This window comes from Eubalaena glacialis, chromosome 20 (assembly GCF_028564815.1).
Source record: "Eubalaena glacialis isolate mEubGla1 chromosome 20, mEubGla1.1.hap2.+ XY, whole genome shotgun sequence".
NCBI classification, from domain to species: Eukaryota; Metazoa; Chordata; class Mammalia; order Artiodactyla; family Balaenidae; genus Eubalaena; species Eubalaena glacialis.
The window spans coordinates 19266506-19281011 of NC_083735.1; the positions used below are offsets into that span (position 1 = coordinate 19266506).

Sequence of the window (14506 nt, forward strand, 5' to 3'; positions counted from 1 at the left end):
GATAAGAGAACTATTGTGGTGGAGCTTATCACCTCATCTCTGGTGGAGTAGTGGTAAGATGAGAAATTTACCATAGAAGGGGTAAAGAAACTGATAAATTATCATGAGCTTTTTATGGCTGTATATGGACTATTATAACAGATTAGGATGCTGACGAGCCATAGGCATCATGTGAGTCTGAACCTTGCTACCAATTTTTTCTCACAGATCTTCACTTGGTGCCTGGGGGTTCTTCACAAAAGACTGGGGTCAGAGCATGATAAATCCACTAAAGGCACTAAAGACTTTCAGCAACTGAAGGCTGGGATTGACACAGGAAAACTGAGAAATTTTCCAAGACATGCTTGGCTTTCAACTCTGGAAAGCTAAAGGTGGGAAACCTGAGAGAAAATGCTCATAATTATCCTTAGTTGTCACAAAGTGTAGAGCATCTGTACTCCAAAGATGAGGCAGGGCAGAAGGCAAGAGTCAAGGCCAAGGGCAGGACTGGAGGACAAAGAGCAGGATGAAGGGAAGTTATCATACAATTTCTAAAGCTGAGTCTTGGCTGTAAAGAGCAAATGGCTTAGCAGAATAACACCAGTCCTCAGATGCCAAACCCTACTGAAAGAACATTTCTGATCTTACACTCAAAGCCAATGGGAAATTGTAACAAATAAAATTCATAACAAATAAAATTCACTGTAGATCTTACTGACTTAACTTATTGACTCTAGCAGCTTATCAGTATAAGGAAGTATATCTTGCAGGTTTCGTTTTTGACATCACAACATAACAGTTTCCATTTTTATTTTGTACAAAGTAACTAATGGCCCCCCCCAAAATACAATAAGAAAGAGCATTTAACCCAAAATCAGCAAGATAAATAGTCCATATAGATAAATACAGAGATGACTGTAAAATTAGAAATGTCAGAAAAGGTATTTAAAGTCACTACTATGATGAAATTTAAAATGTCAGAAAGGGTCTTTAAAATAACTGTGATAAAAATGCTAAAGTATTTGGTGGGAAAGGTGGCCAACATGTGTGAACAGATGGAAAATTTCAAAAAAAAGAAGTAAGCTACAAAAAGGAGAACCAAATGGATATATTAAATAAAATATAAGACAGAAAAAAGAATTCATTAGATAGATTTTACATCAGAGTAGAGGCAACAAAGGTAAAAATCAATGAACATGACAACAGATCAAGAGAAAGTATCCAAAGTGAAACAAAAACAGAAACAAGAGAGGGAAAAACAAACAAAAGAAAAACAGAACAGCCAGTGTCTGTGGCAAAATATCAAATGGTAAAACACATGTAACTGGGCACAAAGAAAGAAAATGATAATGGGACAGGTAAAATATTTAAAAAGATAATGTCTGAGAGCTTTCCAAAATTATTGAATACTGTCAAATCACACATCTAAGAAACTGAGCAAATTCTAAAGGAGAATAAATAAAAAGAAAACTACAGCAAGACACATCATAGTCAAACTGCTGAAAAACTCAAATAGTAATCAATCTTTAAGCAGCCAGAGGAAGATGTAACATACAGAAGAACAAAATTCAATACTGAAAGGAGGAAAATGACAATTTCAGATGGACCAAAGCTGAAATAATTTATCTGTAACTGAAATACATAGCAACAAATTCTAAAAGAAATACTTTAAAATGAAGGAGAATAATACCAGACAGAACCTTAGATCTACTGGAAGAAATGAAGGGCTTTCTTTTAGAATGTGTATGTGTGTATACACACACACACACATATGTATATGTATATACATGCAAACATTTAGAACAGTAACAATATCAATGTATTTTGGTATTTTGGGCAAAAGTGCAGGTAAAATTATAGTAGAAGAGCACAGAGGATGAGAGAGGGATAGAAGAAATAATAAAGTTGCCAGCTTCTTACATTATGAGATAGTGAAATATTGTTTAAAGGTAAACTATAATAACAAAATGGCTAAGATAATCTCTAGAACAATCTGTAAAAAATTAACAAAAAGAGGTGGAGCTACAAAGCAAAAGAGGAGGAAAATTGGAATTTCAAAAATATTCAATTCACTGAAAAGAAGACAAAAAATAGGAGCAATGAAACAGAGGTAAAGTAGGATAAATAGAAAATAAGTAACAAATATTAGACTTAAGCCTAATCTTATCAGTAGTTATGTTAAATGGAAATGGACTAATGCCCCCCCCCCCCATTAAAAGCCCAGGATTATCAGAGTGGGTGAAAAGTAAGAGCCAACTGTGTTTGGAATGAAAATAATTATATTTAAGTATAGAGAAAGAACTATTTTAAAAGTAAAGCTGTGTGAAAATGTACAATGCAAACACTAAGCAATGGCTGTATCAGACAAAGTAGACTTCAAGGGGAAGAGTATTACTAGAGATTGAGAGAGATAATTTGTAATAATAGAAGAATCAATACTTCAAGGAGGCATAGAAATTTGAAATATGCATGCACTTAACAGAATTTCAAAGTATGTGATAAAAAATTTTACAGCATGAAAAAAAGATAGACAGATCTGCAACAGGGGCAGATTTCAGTAATTGGTAAAACAAATAGACCAAAAAAAAAAAAAGTTTATTAAATACACAGAAGATTTTAACAACACTATAAAACAACCTGAACTAATTGATATTTATAGAAATATTATATCCAACTACTTAAGGGTATACATTATTTTAAAAGACACAAGACATTTAGTAATTCTCAGTATATGTAAATGTACATCATAAAAATATTTGTCTGACAACAATGGAAATATATTCAAAATCAATTAGGAAATGATATGTTGGAAACCCAAATATTTGAAAATTAAATCAAAGAAGGAATTACACAAAAAATTAAAAAAACAAGATTTTGAATGACAATAGAAATTTGTTGGGTGCATCTAAACTAGACTTGAAAAAAAAATGTATAGTGTCATGTGCTTTTATTGGGAAAGAAGAAAGTAAAATTAATGGTCTAAGCACCCAACTTAAAAATATAAAAAAGAGAAATTAAACCAGAACAAAAGAAAAAATAAAATTGTATAAATAACTGAAATAGTAATAGACAAAGAATAGCTTGAGGAAATTAACTCAAAAATTATATTAAAAACAAGAAAAAATTACTTTTGAATGAAAATGAAATGTGTAGGACAATGCTAACTAGGACTTTGAAAATTATAGCTCTGCTTATATTTGAGAAGAAAATAGTAAAACTAGTCATCTAAACCTTAAAGCATAAGAAAATAGAAAAAGAAGCAGAAACTTAAACTAAATTAAAAATAATTGAAATAGAAATGGGCAATAGCCTATGGTAGGTGTGTATTGACTGGAAAGGGTAATGAAGAACCTTCCTAGGATGATGGAATTACTCTATGTTTTCTTTTGTGTGGTAGTTCCTGAGCATATGTAACTGATGAAAATCATGGAATTAATCACTTAATATCTGTATAATTTATTATATATAAATTACATATTAATAAAATATGAAAATCATGGAATTAATCACTTAATATCTGTATAATTTATTATATATAAATTACATCTTAATAAAATATATCCAATTGCATAAAATTTTCTAAACTTCACTTCTTAAATATAAAGAATCTCTTTAAAAATATTTGAATTATTGTCCTGACTTGGTCCCAAAGTTTTATCTAAGCAGTTTAACTACCTATGGAGATAAATTTTACCTTACATTGTAATTGTGTTCAGTGTTTTTCAACTATTAGCTATTTCACACCTGAGCACTAAAGGTAGAGATGTTCTGGAAGCTGCTCACCTACTTGAGGTTAATAAACTCTTCCAAAGTTTCAGACTTACAATTACCAAATAACAACAACAATGACAGACTGGGAGGTGGGAAATAAAAGTAAGCCCTGAAATTGTATTCATCTTGTCTAAATAAGCAGTTCAATCAGAAGAGTTAAAATTTTGCTCATAGGTTTCACATAGTATGAATAAATGAATGCTTTTCTTGTGCTCATTGTGTAAATGAGGAAATGCTGTAGAGAATAATAGAATAATATTCCAATTTGGGTTTTTACATGGTTCAATCTTAAGTCTCTTTTTAAAGTAAGAGGAAAATAATATTATAAAATCCACATGGGAAAACAATTATACTCAGAAGTTTAACACCAACTATTTATTTGAATTTTTATTTATTTGATTATTTTAAGGCTTCTCAGTAGTTTTTACACAAAATTTTATTAGAAAAATTGTTAAAATACATAAGATAGAACAAAAATGAACAGAGCACAAAAAATGAACAGAATATCTCTGATCTGTGGAATAATTTTAAGCACCTAACATATGATGTTTAATTGAAGTTCTTGAAAGGGAAGGGGGCAGAAAATCTTTAAAGAAACAAGGGCCAAAAATTTCCAAATTTCTGTGAAAATTATAAACCCACAGATTGAAAAAGATCAATAAAGTTCAAGCACAAGGAACAAGAAGGAAAAAGAAAACATCAAGGCACACCATAATCAAGTTGCACAAAACCATGATAAAGTAAATACCTTATAAACAGCTGGAAGAAAAAGGCACATTAAAAACTGAGGAACAATAATTAAAACGACAACAGATTTTTTTATTGGATACAATGCAAATGAGAAAACAGTACCTTCAAAATGTTGAAAGAAAAGGTCAATCCAGAATTTTATAAGCAGCAAAAATATCTTTCAAACATGAAATAAATAATAAAAACTTTTCCAGGTTTTCATCACCAGTCGACCCTAAAAATAATACCAGATACATAAATAAATTAAACAAAGTAATAAAAAGCATTTATAATGGCAACTACATAGATAAATATACAAGATTCTTTTCTCATTATTTAAATTCCATTAAATAATAACAACAAAATACTGTGGAGTCAATTACCTCAGTATCTACCTTAAAAATCTAGAAATAGGAGGTAAATTAAGCCCAAACTAAGCAGAAGAAATAATAAAGATCAGAGTAGTAGAGATGAATGAAATAGCAAGCACAAACACAAAGAGAAAACCCATGAAAACAAGAGTTGACTTTGAGATAATAAAGTTGGTAAAATTCTTGCTGGGCTAATCAAAAATAAAACAGAGAAGACACAAATTACCAATATCAGGAATGAGAGAGGTGACAATACTACAGATTCTACAGCTATTAAAAAGAAAATAACAAAATATATTTAATTACTCAATGGCAATACTTTTTAAAGCTTAAATGACGTGGACAAAGTACTTTAAAGACATAAACTAACCAAACACAAGCAAGAAGAAATAAAGAAATTTGTAGCCAAACATTTTCCATGGGAAAAAGAAAATTCCATGGGCTAACAACTTCATTGGTGAATCCTATCACATTTTTAAGGAGGGAATGATACCAAGTCTACACAAATCCTTGTGGAAAATTTAAAAGGAAGAAATATGTTCCAACTCACTCTATGAAACCAGCAAACTCTTATACCAAACCCAAAGACATTAATAGAAAACAATACTCCAGAATAATATTCCTCAAAATCCAATAATATGTAAAAAGGTTAATACATCATTGTAAATGGAGTTTATCTCAGGAATCCAAGGTTGATTTAATACTTACAAACCCATTGACATGTAATTTAGAGTATTAACAATATGAAGTGCTTACGGATGAAACTGAGAAAAGTTAGGAACTACCTGTACACTGAAAACTCCAAAGCATTGCTGAGAGAAACTAAAGAGCATTTGAATAAATGAAAATATATTCCATGGATAGGAAGATTTAAATCATTAAGATGTAAGCTCTCCTCAAAAGCGTGATCCATACAAGAAAAAAATAAATTAGAACTCCCCAAGATAAAAAAATTTCTGGTCTCCAAAATACATTGTTAAAGGAATAAAAAAAGATAAGTAATAGACTGGGAGAAAATATTTGCAATTCATCTGTCTAACAAAAGACTTATATCAAGAATATGTAAATCTCAAAACTCAGAAATATGGAAACAAGCAATCCAATTAAAATGGTCAAAATATGTAAACAAGCACTTCACCAGGTAAGATACACAAATGGCAAATAAACACATGAAAAGATGCACAACATCCCTAGTTAATGAAATGCATATTAAAACCACAATGAGATGCCCCTGAAGCTCTATTAGAATACCTACAATTAAACTGACTGACCATTCCAAGTGTTGGTGAACAAATAGAGTAACTGGAGATCTCATCCACTGCTGGTAGAAATGTAAAATGGTACAACTACTTTGGAAAACTGTTTGGTAATTTTACAAAAAGTAAAACATACACTTACCATATGACCAAGCCATTCCACCCCTAGGTATTTTACTAAGAGAAATGAATGCATATGTTTCTACAAAGATATGGACATGGACATTCATGGCAGCTTCACTGTATAAAGTAAAACATGGAAGCAATGCAAGTAGTCATCATGAGAAGAATGGATAATAAATTGTATTGTATTCACATAATGAAATACTCATAGCAATAAAAAGTAATGAGGTATTTATACATGAAACTTTGAAGATTTTCAAAATAATTATCCTGAGTGAAAGAAGTCAGATAATAAAGAATATATATTGTATGGTTCCATTCATGTAAAATTCTAGAAAATTCAAACTTATGCATATGATAGGATGCATATCAGTGATTGCCTGGAGATCAGGCTAAGATGGGATGTGAGGCAGATATAAAATGGGGTACAAGGAGACAAGAGGATGATATATGTGTTATCTTGATTGTGGCAATTGTTTCATCAGGGTATACATTTTCCAAAACATCAAATTGTACACTTCAAATGTACACGTTATTTTATGAAATTATAGCTCTATAAGGCTGTTAAAAATGGAAATCTATATTTTGCTGGTGAAATAGGATATATTGTTAAATAAAATAAAAATAGGCACAGAAGAATGTATACAGTATGGTATGTTTTAATGTAAGTGAGAGAGTAGGAATATATTAACATATGCTTATATCTGATTTCAAAAATACTATAAAGATTAAAAATAAATTAATAAAAGTGGTTTGCCATGAGAAGTGGACAAAGAGGAAGGTGATATAGAAACAGGAACAGTAGTATAACTTATCAGGATCTATGTCTACTAGGGTTTTGATTTTTGCAGCATGAAAATATATCATCTATTTCAAGGAAAAATTAACTACAAATATGTACCCAATTGAAATTATAATTTTTGTAATTATTTTGTAATATAATCATAATAAAAGTATATCTACCAGGTAAAAGAAATCATAAGAATGACCTATCTACTCATGAATCAAAATAAGCAGAGGTAGAAAAGGTTGTGGTGTGGAAATAAAGATACAACAAATGAGAATAAGCAAAGTCCATTTATTGAGACCTTGCCGTAACAAGGGAGCCAGCCACCATCATTTGCATTTTGACAGAGACCCAAATGCCGGCAGGGGAGTGGGAAATTTTTATGGTGGAGAAAAAGGGAGGCTTCAGGTATGCCCTGATTGGAGGCTGTTGGCCTGAGGAAGCTGTAGGAAGACTAATGAGGAGTGGGTGTCCTATGTGATTGGTTAAGTGTGTGTATTTGGCTTTCTCGCTTGGTCCTAAATTGGAAGTAGGGACAACAAGCAGGAAAGCTATCGTTATTAATCATGTCCTGGCTGTTTGGGGCTGCTTGTTACAGAGCCTGTTGTTTGGCTTCCTGGAGCAATGCTGTTAACTAGAGAAAGCAGTCTCGCTTCCTCCAAGTCTGACTTACAGTGGACTGACTTCCTGGGCTAGTTATTGTAGATAAGGGATTGATTTCCTGGGAAGGTTGCTGCAGGCTGTGGGTCAGAGTTCTATTTTTATATTTGGTCTGGTCCTTGTCCATTTGTATATTTAGTCTCTCAGTGATAAAAACGTTCATGATGAAAATTGAATACATTTAAATGTTGGCATTTGAGTAAACCTCTGTGGGCACTATGGTGGCAGAATGAACATATATATCATAAAAACCAGTAGATGGTGATTTATGATTAGGGAGGAGATCTTATGATACTAAGGATAATGATACCTTATCCTTCTTTGTAGGAATGTAATCAATATCCTATAAAGCAGAAAACACTTGGTATAAAAATATATTGATTCTTACATCTTAATGCTTTTTTGTAATCTATTTTTATAACCTTAGAGAGATATATTGTGGTAAAAAAAAAATTTAACTGGAATCCTAAAATTCCTTCACTTCGGTCCAGTTTCTTTTTCTCCTGTCAATTTCAAGTAAACAAATGTAAAGCTTTTATTAATCTGGCATAGGATGATTCCATTTTTATAAATCATTTCTATATATCTAGCTAGCTAGTTGTCCTTTCTGTATGTTGGGGAGTTTGAGAAATGTTCTTGAATGCCAGAGCTTTATCTCCTGCTGTTCACGCATCCCAACCACCATAGGAGCATGCCTAGACTAACCTGCTGGAAGGATTCATGAGAATCACATAGAGAAGAATGGGTTTTTCCTATTTACTCCAGCTGACCTAGCTTGTCCAACCTGAGGTTTTCCTGGATAAGCACGTTTGAATCCCAGACATAGATGGGAGCCTAGCAGGGATCTGAAAAACTGCCCAGTCAAACCCAGGTTAAATCACCAACCCACAATGAGTTAAATAAACAGTTGTTGAAACCATGAACTTACTAGGTAGTGTGTTATACAACCACAGAAGCATATACCAGAGGGAGGAATTGCCATAACAACAACAATAAAATTAGTTAAAATTTGAATCTGTGACCGGATAACAGGAAGAGTCTGGAATTAGGTGATGAAATTGTTAAAAGAGATTGAAAAAAATGATTCAATGCAATGGTAAAATAATTGGTATAATTGTTGCCTGCAGTAATGTGGGTGACAAAAAATAGTACCAAAGCTACACTGTCTAAAACAATAGCCACTAGCTGCAAGTGGCTAATTTAATTTAAATTAACTAAAGTTAATTTGAATTAGAAATTTATTTACTCAGTCACATACCCACCCTTCAATTGTTTAATAGATACATGTAGAAAGTAGAAACCATTTTAGACATCACAGATATAGAGCGTCCCCATCATCTGTTTGATATTGCTGAGGGAATTTTGGATTTCAACCACATGATTGTTGAAATTGGCAGACTTTCAGAAAGGCAGAATGCAATTATGCAGAATGTTGAAAGTGTCAGCAACTATATCGTTATGTATAGCAACGAACTATAAGAAAAAACATAAGCTAAAGAAAGAACTAGCAAATTTACAAGCAGAATTTTGAGAAAATATAGAGAAATGAGGATTAGTTGAGTTGGAAAATAAAACTATTTCCCACCTCCAGACTTTCTATCAAAGTAGAATACAACCTGGAGGCAAAAATCAAACCAAGGTCTGATAAGACTTCTGGATGCCTCTTGCAGTTATAAAGTGAACTACTAGGCACCTTAAGGACATTGTCATACGACAACTAAAATTAGCAGTTCTTAAATCTGGAGAGACAAAGGAATGTCTAAAAAAAAAATGGGTGCTTGGCTTTTGGTGCAGGGAATGTAATATAATTGTATCATGGGAAACCCACACAAGTCTTGAGAGTGCTTATATTAGAAAAAGTAGTGTGATCTTAGTTTAAAATGGTGTGATATTATCCAAAGTGCAAAAAGGCATCTAGAGCCCCAACTTTCTACAAGGAGGACCAGTCTGAGAATGTTGCTCAACGGATATAATTTTTAATGAAGTCTCAGAAGTGGCGGAGCCAAGATTCAAAGAGAATATTGTACTGGAGAGGCATCTCCAAGGAGCATAACTAAGCCTTGATCTGAAAACATTCCCTATGTACAGATCAGAAGTATCTTACAACGTTTGCTCAGCAGGATTTCAGAATTGTTATGGACCAGTGACTATTATGCTCCTTCCTCTATTCCCCTTTTTGAATAATAGTGTTTACTGCAGTTTTCTTGTTCCTGTCTCGTGGTTTGGTATATGGAAATTGGATAAATTATTTTAGTTAATTGGTCTCCTTATCAACAGAGGCCACATCAGAATAGATAAGTCTGGCTGCAAGTCATGATATCCTGGGCTCCAAGCTTAATGCAAGATTGGATGAGGTTTTAGAGATCCTGGATGAAGTGGAGCATATTTTACACATGACAGGGTTTAGCCAGAGAGTGAACTGTGATTTAGTAATTATACTGATTGCCCAATATTAGTTTCTGTCATTGCAGGTGGATAGTCTGAAACACCTTTGATTCTGGGCTCAGTCATATGAATGGTTTGGCTAACTGAGGTCAGCAAATGTGATGCTTATGGGCTTGCAAACTGTGGTTTGCTTTGCACCCAGACTTTCACTACAGAAAAATTCCCAGCGTAGTCTACTGGAGGAATGTGAGAAACATGTTAAAAAGAGTTACGACATCCTCTTTATGTCCATTTATGCCAGTTGGCTCAGTTGTTCCTGCTGACACCATCCTAGAACAGCTGGTATCTAGATGACTCTTGGACACACATGGGAGTTCTAGGGAGCCCAGTTGAGCCACCTAGCCAAGCTCAGCCTAAGTTTTTGATCGAAAGTGAGCTAAAAATATGATTCTTTCTTAAAGTAATGATATATTTGATGGATTTTTATACAAAATTAGCTAATTTATTCAAAAATCTATAGTATTTATCTGATTTTCCAGTTGTGTTGCATTCAGAAACAGAAAATAAGGAAGTGCTGGCAGACTCCTAGTACTCATAATTTCTCTTTCCAAGTATTCACTACCCATTCTTTTTTATATTTCTAGGCCCCAATGTCTTGTAGTTGTAAAATCCACTGTATTCCCTTTCTGTGAGAAGAACTGCATTTTCCAATTTCCAGGGATCACACTGATCCCTCCAACTGGAATTAATTTGCAGTGATTTCAGATAGGAGAGTAAAGTCTCACAGTTTCTCTGAATTTTTATCTCCTCTTGTAACTCCAACTTTCTTAGAACAAATTCTTTGTAGAATTTTGAGAAATTTCCCACTGAGTCATGTACATAGTATGAAATACAAGTTATTAAAAAGTTTCAATGCTTCTGAGGACTTCAGGTTGCTGTACATAATTTCCATTAGCAAAAAGAGAGATAAAATAAGTATCATGCTTTGTCTAGTCATTTCATTGGTTCGTAATAACATTTCCTTTTAGTGTTTTGTAGCAGTATCTTTTATAACGGTCTGAAATTTAATCTTAGAATCCCGATGATTAAAAAATTCTCGAATTTAGTTAATACTGTGACATATTTTCCTTAAAAGTTTTCTGTAATTTTCCTTCTGTGACAGACATTTTATTTTTTGTATTTCAACCAGAAGTTTATAACTTGTGAGTTTGTTTCTTACATAAAGCTTTGACTCTTTGTATATTTTCTTAAAAGTTTTATTTGTTTTAGATTTTTAAGGGTTAATATCCTAAATCTTAGCATATAAAACTCTGCTGTTTAGTTAAATTAACATACATTGATTTCTACTAATCATATAACTTTCCAAGAAGGTTTATTTAATCTTTAAGTAAGCATTAATTTCTTTGGGAGTGGGACAAGTTGAGAATATAAAGGCATCAAATGCAGGCTATTGCTTGCTTATATATAGAAATTATTTCCATGTAACAAGTACTCTCTGAGAAGATACATAGTTTCATAATATTTACTCTAAATACTTATAGAATATGTCTTTTCTGAAGATTGAAATTTCCTCTTGGACATAAAATCTGAAGAAATCAATATGCTCAATCACTATCATTTAATGATTAAATTTTCAGAAACGTGCATCTTCCTTTTTCTCTATTTCGACCTTCGGGGTTCACTCTTCCGTTAAAGGGAGAAGTTTCCTATGTTCTCTCTTGCATAGTCAAGGGACTTTTCCTAATGTTTAGGAAGTATACTGATGATTGATCATTTAAGTTCAAGTAGCAAGTATGAAAATACATGTCATGCTTCTTCTCATATTGAATTCAATTTTTAAAAAATAAGGATTTTTTTTCCCCCACAGAATGGATGATAACACACAAAGTTTGGAAAATCACCCAATACTACCGAACTGAAAGATTATCAAAGAAATTTTAAATCAAACTTATCTTCAACTCTGAAATGCTGGAAATTGGTTGAGAATATAAAATGTTCAGATAATTTCTAAGGACAGAGTAAAGGCAATTGCCCTCCATTAGATTGTGATGACAATGAGTAAACAAAGATTAGCTATAAAATTGAATGAATTATTTAAGACCCAGATAAAATGTAATCTCCCTTAGAGATTAATCAATTTCTAAACTTTGGGCAAGATAAAGTAACACAGAATAGCTGGAGCAAAAAAGGACCTTGACTGCCTTAGAGAGCATTAGAGAGAATAAGAAATATTTTAGACTGAGGTAAGCTAATTGAGGAATATGGGACCACAGCTGGGAACTTATCAACTCAGTTTATAATTAACATTAACTAACTATAAAACTAGTTTCCCCTTAAAATAACCCTTTTCCCATTGCACTGTAAGATATCAACCCTTATGGTCCATACCCATGCATGTTCTTCCGGCCCCCGTTGTCTGTGTTAACTAAGACTTGCAGATCTTTCAGTGAATGATCTCTTTCCTTCTAGAGCAGGAGAGGCACTTCCCAGTCAGGCCATGCCATGTCTTGATCTTACTGCTCAGTTAGAAGCAATGAGGGGAGGTATGAGCAGATCCAGAGGAAGACAACACAACCATCTGGCGAAGGTGAGGCATTTTCATGGTCTCTAGGAAGACCCTTTCTCTAGCAAGGGGGGGCGGGGTGGGGCCACTTCGGCTGGCCCAAAGGATTTAGGGCAATTTGGTACCCTGGCTTTATTACAGGAGTCAGATTATATGACCTTGTCAGATATTCTAGTTTGGCTTTCTTTGGAATTTTTTAAATCTCACAATCTGATCCTGGACTCAATTTTCAGCATAGTCTGAAAATATAGTTCCCTGCTGCTGAAAATGAAAGGCCCTTTAGATACTGACATGAAAGCCTTCTGGCTTTCACACCAGGACTTGAGTTAATAATTGACTACAATGGGACTGCCATTTTCTTCCTTAAAGGTGTCAATGGTAATTAACAACAATGAGTTGTTTCATAATTCTTGTATATTTATCAATGTATCCATGTCTTTCATGTTCAATATGTTGCCTAAGTCAGTCCATCCTTTTTATCAGTCTTCATCCAGATTCACCTCAGGTTGTTGGGCAGTCAGGCATTCAGATCATTCTCAGTCACCCCTAGTCCTAAGGTCCATACTGTCATCTGCCATGTGACTGAACCAATTCTAAAATTCCACCATGAAGAGTCAGTTTCCTAGGACCACTTTTGGTACCAGCTCTTTGATTTGAGTTCTCCTAGAAGCAGTCTTTGAGGTGAATTTTTGAGTGTTAAGTAGTTCGTTTGGAAGGTGACGTCAGAAAACAATGGTATGGGAAGTGAACGAGGGAAGGCATAAAAGCCAATAAAGCAGTTTATCAAGAAAGTTATCACTGTGGGCAATTACAGCTCAAACCTGTTGCGGAAATCTGGGAAGCAGCAGATCATGCCTTGGAATTCAGAGAGGTGAAAGATCTAGGAAATTTTCCAATTCCTATATAGTCAATGTTTGAGGGATACTCCTAGAGTACATCAGTTCCTGAATACTTCTGGACTGCCCTTTAAACCTGAGGCAGCTTTGGAGGGGCTGGTGGTTGAAACTTAGGCAGCAACGTGCGGAGTAAGTTCTACACTGATATGAGCAGCAAGCACAGTGATACATGTACTACGGTAAGAAAAAAAAAGTTTTAATTAAAATATTTACTGGTCCTTGTACTCTCAAGAAGGATAAAAATTTTAATTAACATATGTCTGATAAATTAAGTATTCATGTTTTAACCTCTGGGATAACCTATTTAAAACAAGCAAACAAAAAATTATTTGGAATAGATACCATGCTGTGTTGATAATTTCCTTTTGTCTCTAACAGTAAAGATCTCCCTAAGAGGTCAAACTTGTAACTTGGTCTCTTTTCCCTTGGAACACATTTTCCAAATGCCATTGGGCTCTAGAAGTTTTTGTATTTATTTTCTAGAAATGCTTAGAAATATCACAGTCTCACTTAGAATTAACCTGAAACACTTGGCCATATTATATTAGAATAATTTTTTCTGACACACAGAAATTCAAAAGACATTCAACTGAGTACATATTTTTGAAAAAATAATTAGAAAATATACTCCAACAGATTACATATTTTTATACCCATGTTCATACCTCATATAAACAAAAGAAAATGAGATTGCCATCAGATTTTTAGACACTAATATTCAATGTTAATAAGAGTTGAACCATACTTAATGATACTCAAGGAAAAAAACTATGAGCCAAGGATTTTATAATTAACTACCCTTTCTTTCAAATCAAAAGCCTACAGAGAAACCATTTTGAACACAAAATATCTCAGAAAATATGGGCTTCCTGATGATTCTACTCCGGCAGGATGTGTTTCATTTAAACAAAAGGTGACTGGGAAAACCATAACAGACAGAGGCAGATGGATGGTAAGTACTGAATATTTTTGTTTATAAAATTAAG

At 33.3% G+C, this 14506-nt stretch overlaps 1 long non-coding RNA gene across 1 annotated transcript; it reads left to right on the plus strand.

Moving 5' to 3' along the window:
- The first annotated feature begins 251 nt into the window (after nucleotides 1–251).
- On the plus strand, nucleotides 252–14415 carry LOC133081152 (uncharacterized). Its single transcript, XR_009698743.1, has 3 exons — nucleotides 252–371; nucleotides 12536–12648; nucleotides 14339–14415. It is a non-coding gene; the product is annotated as an uncharacterized LOC133081152 (long non-coding RNA).
- The last annotated feature ends 91 nt before the right edge of the window (nucleotides 14416–14506 follow it).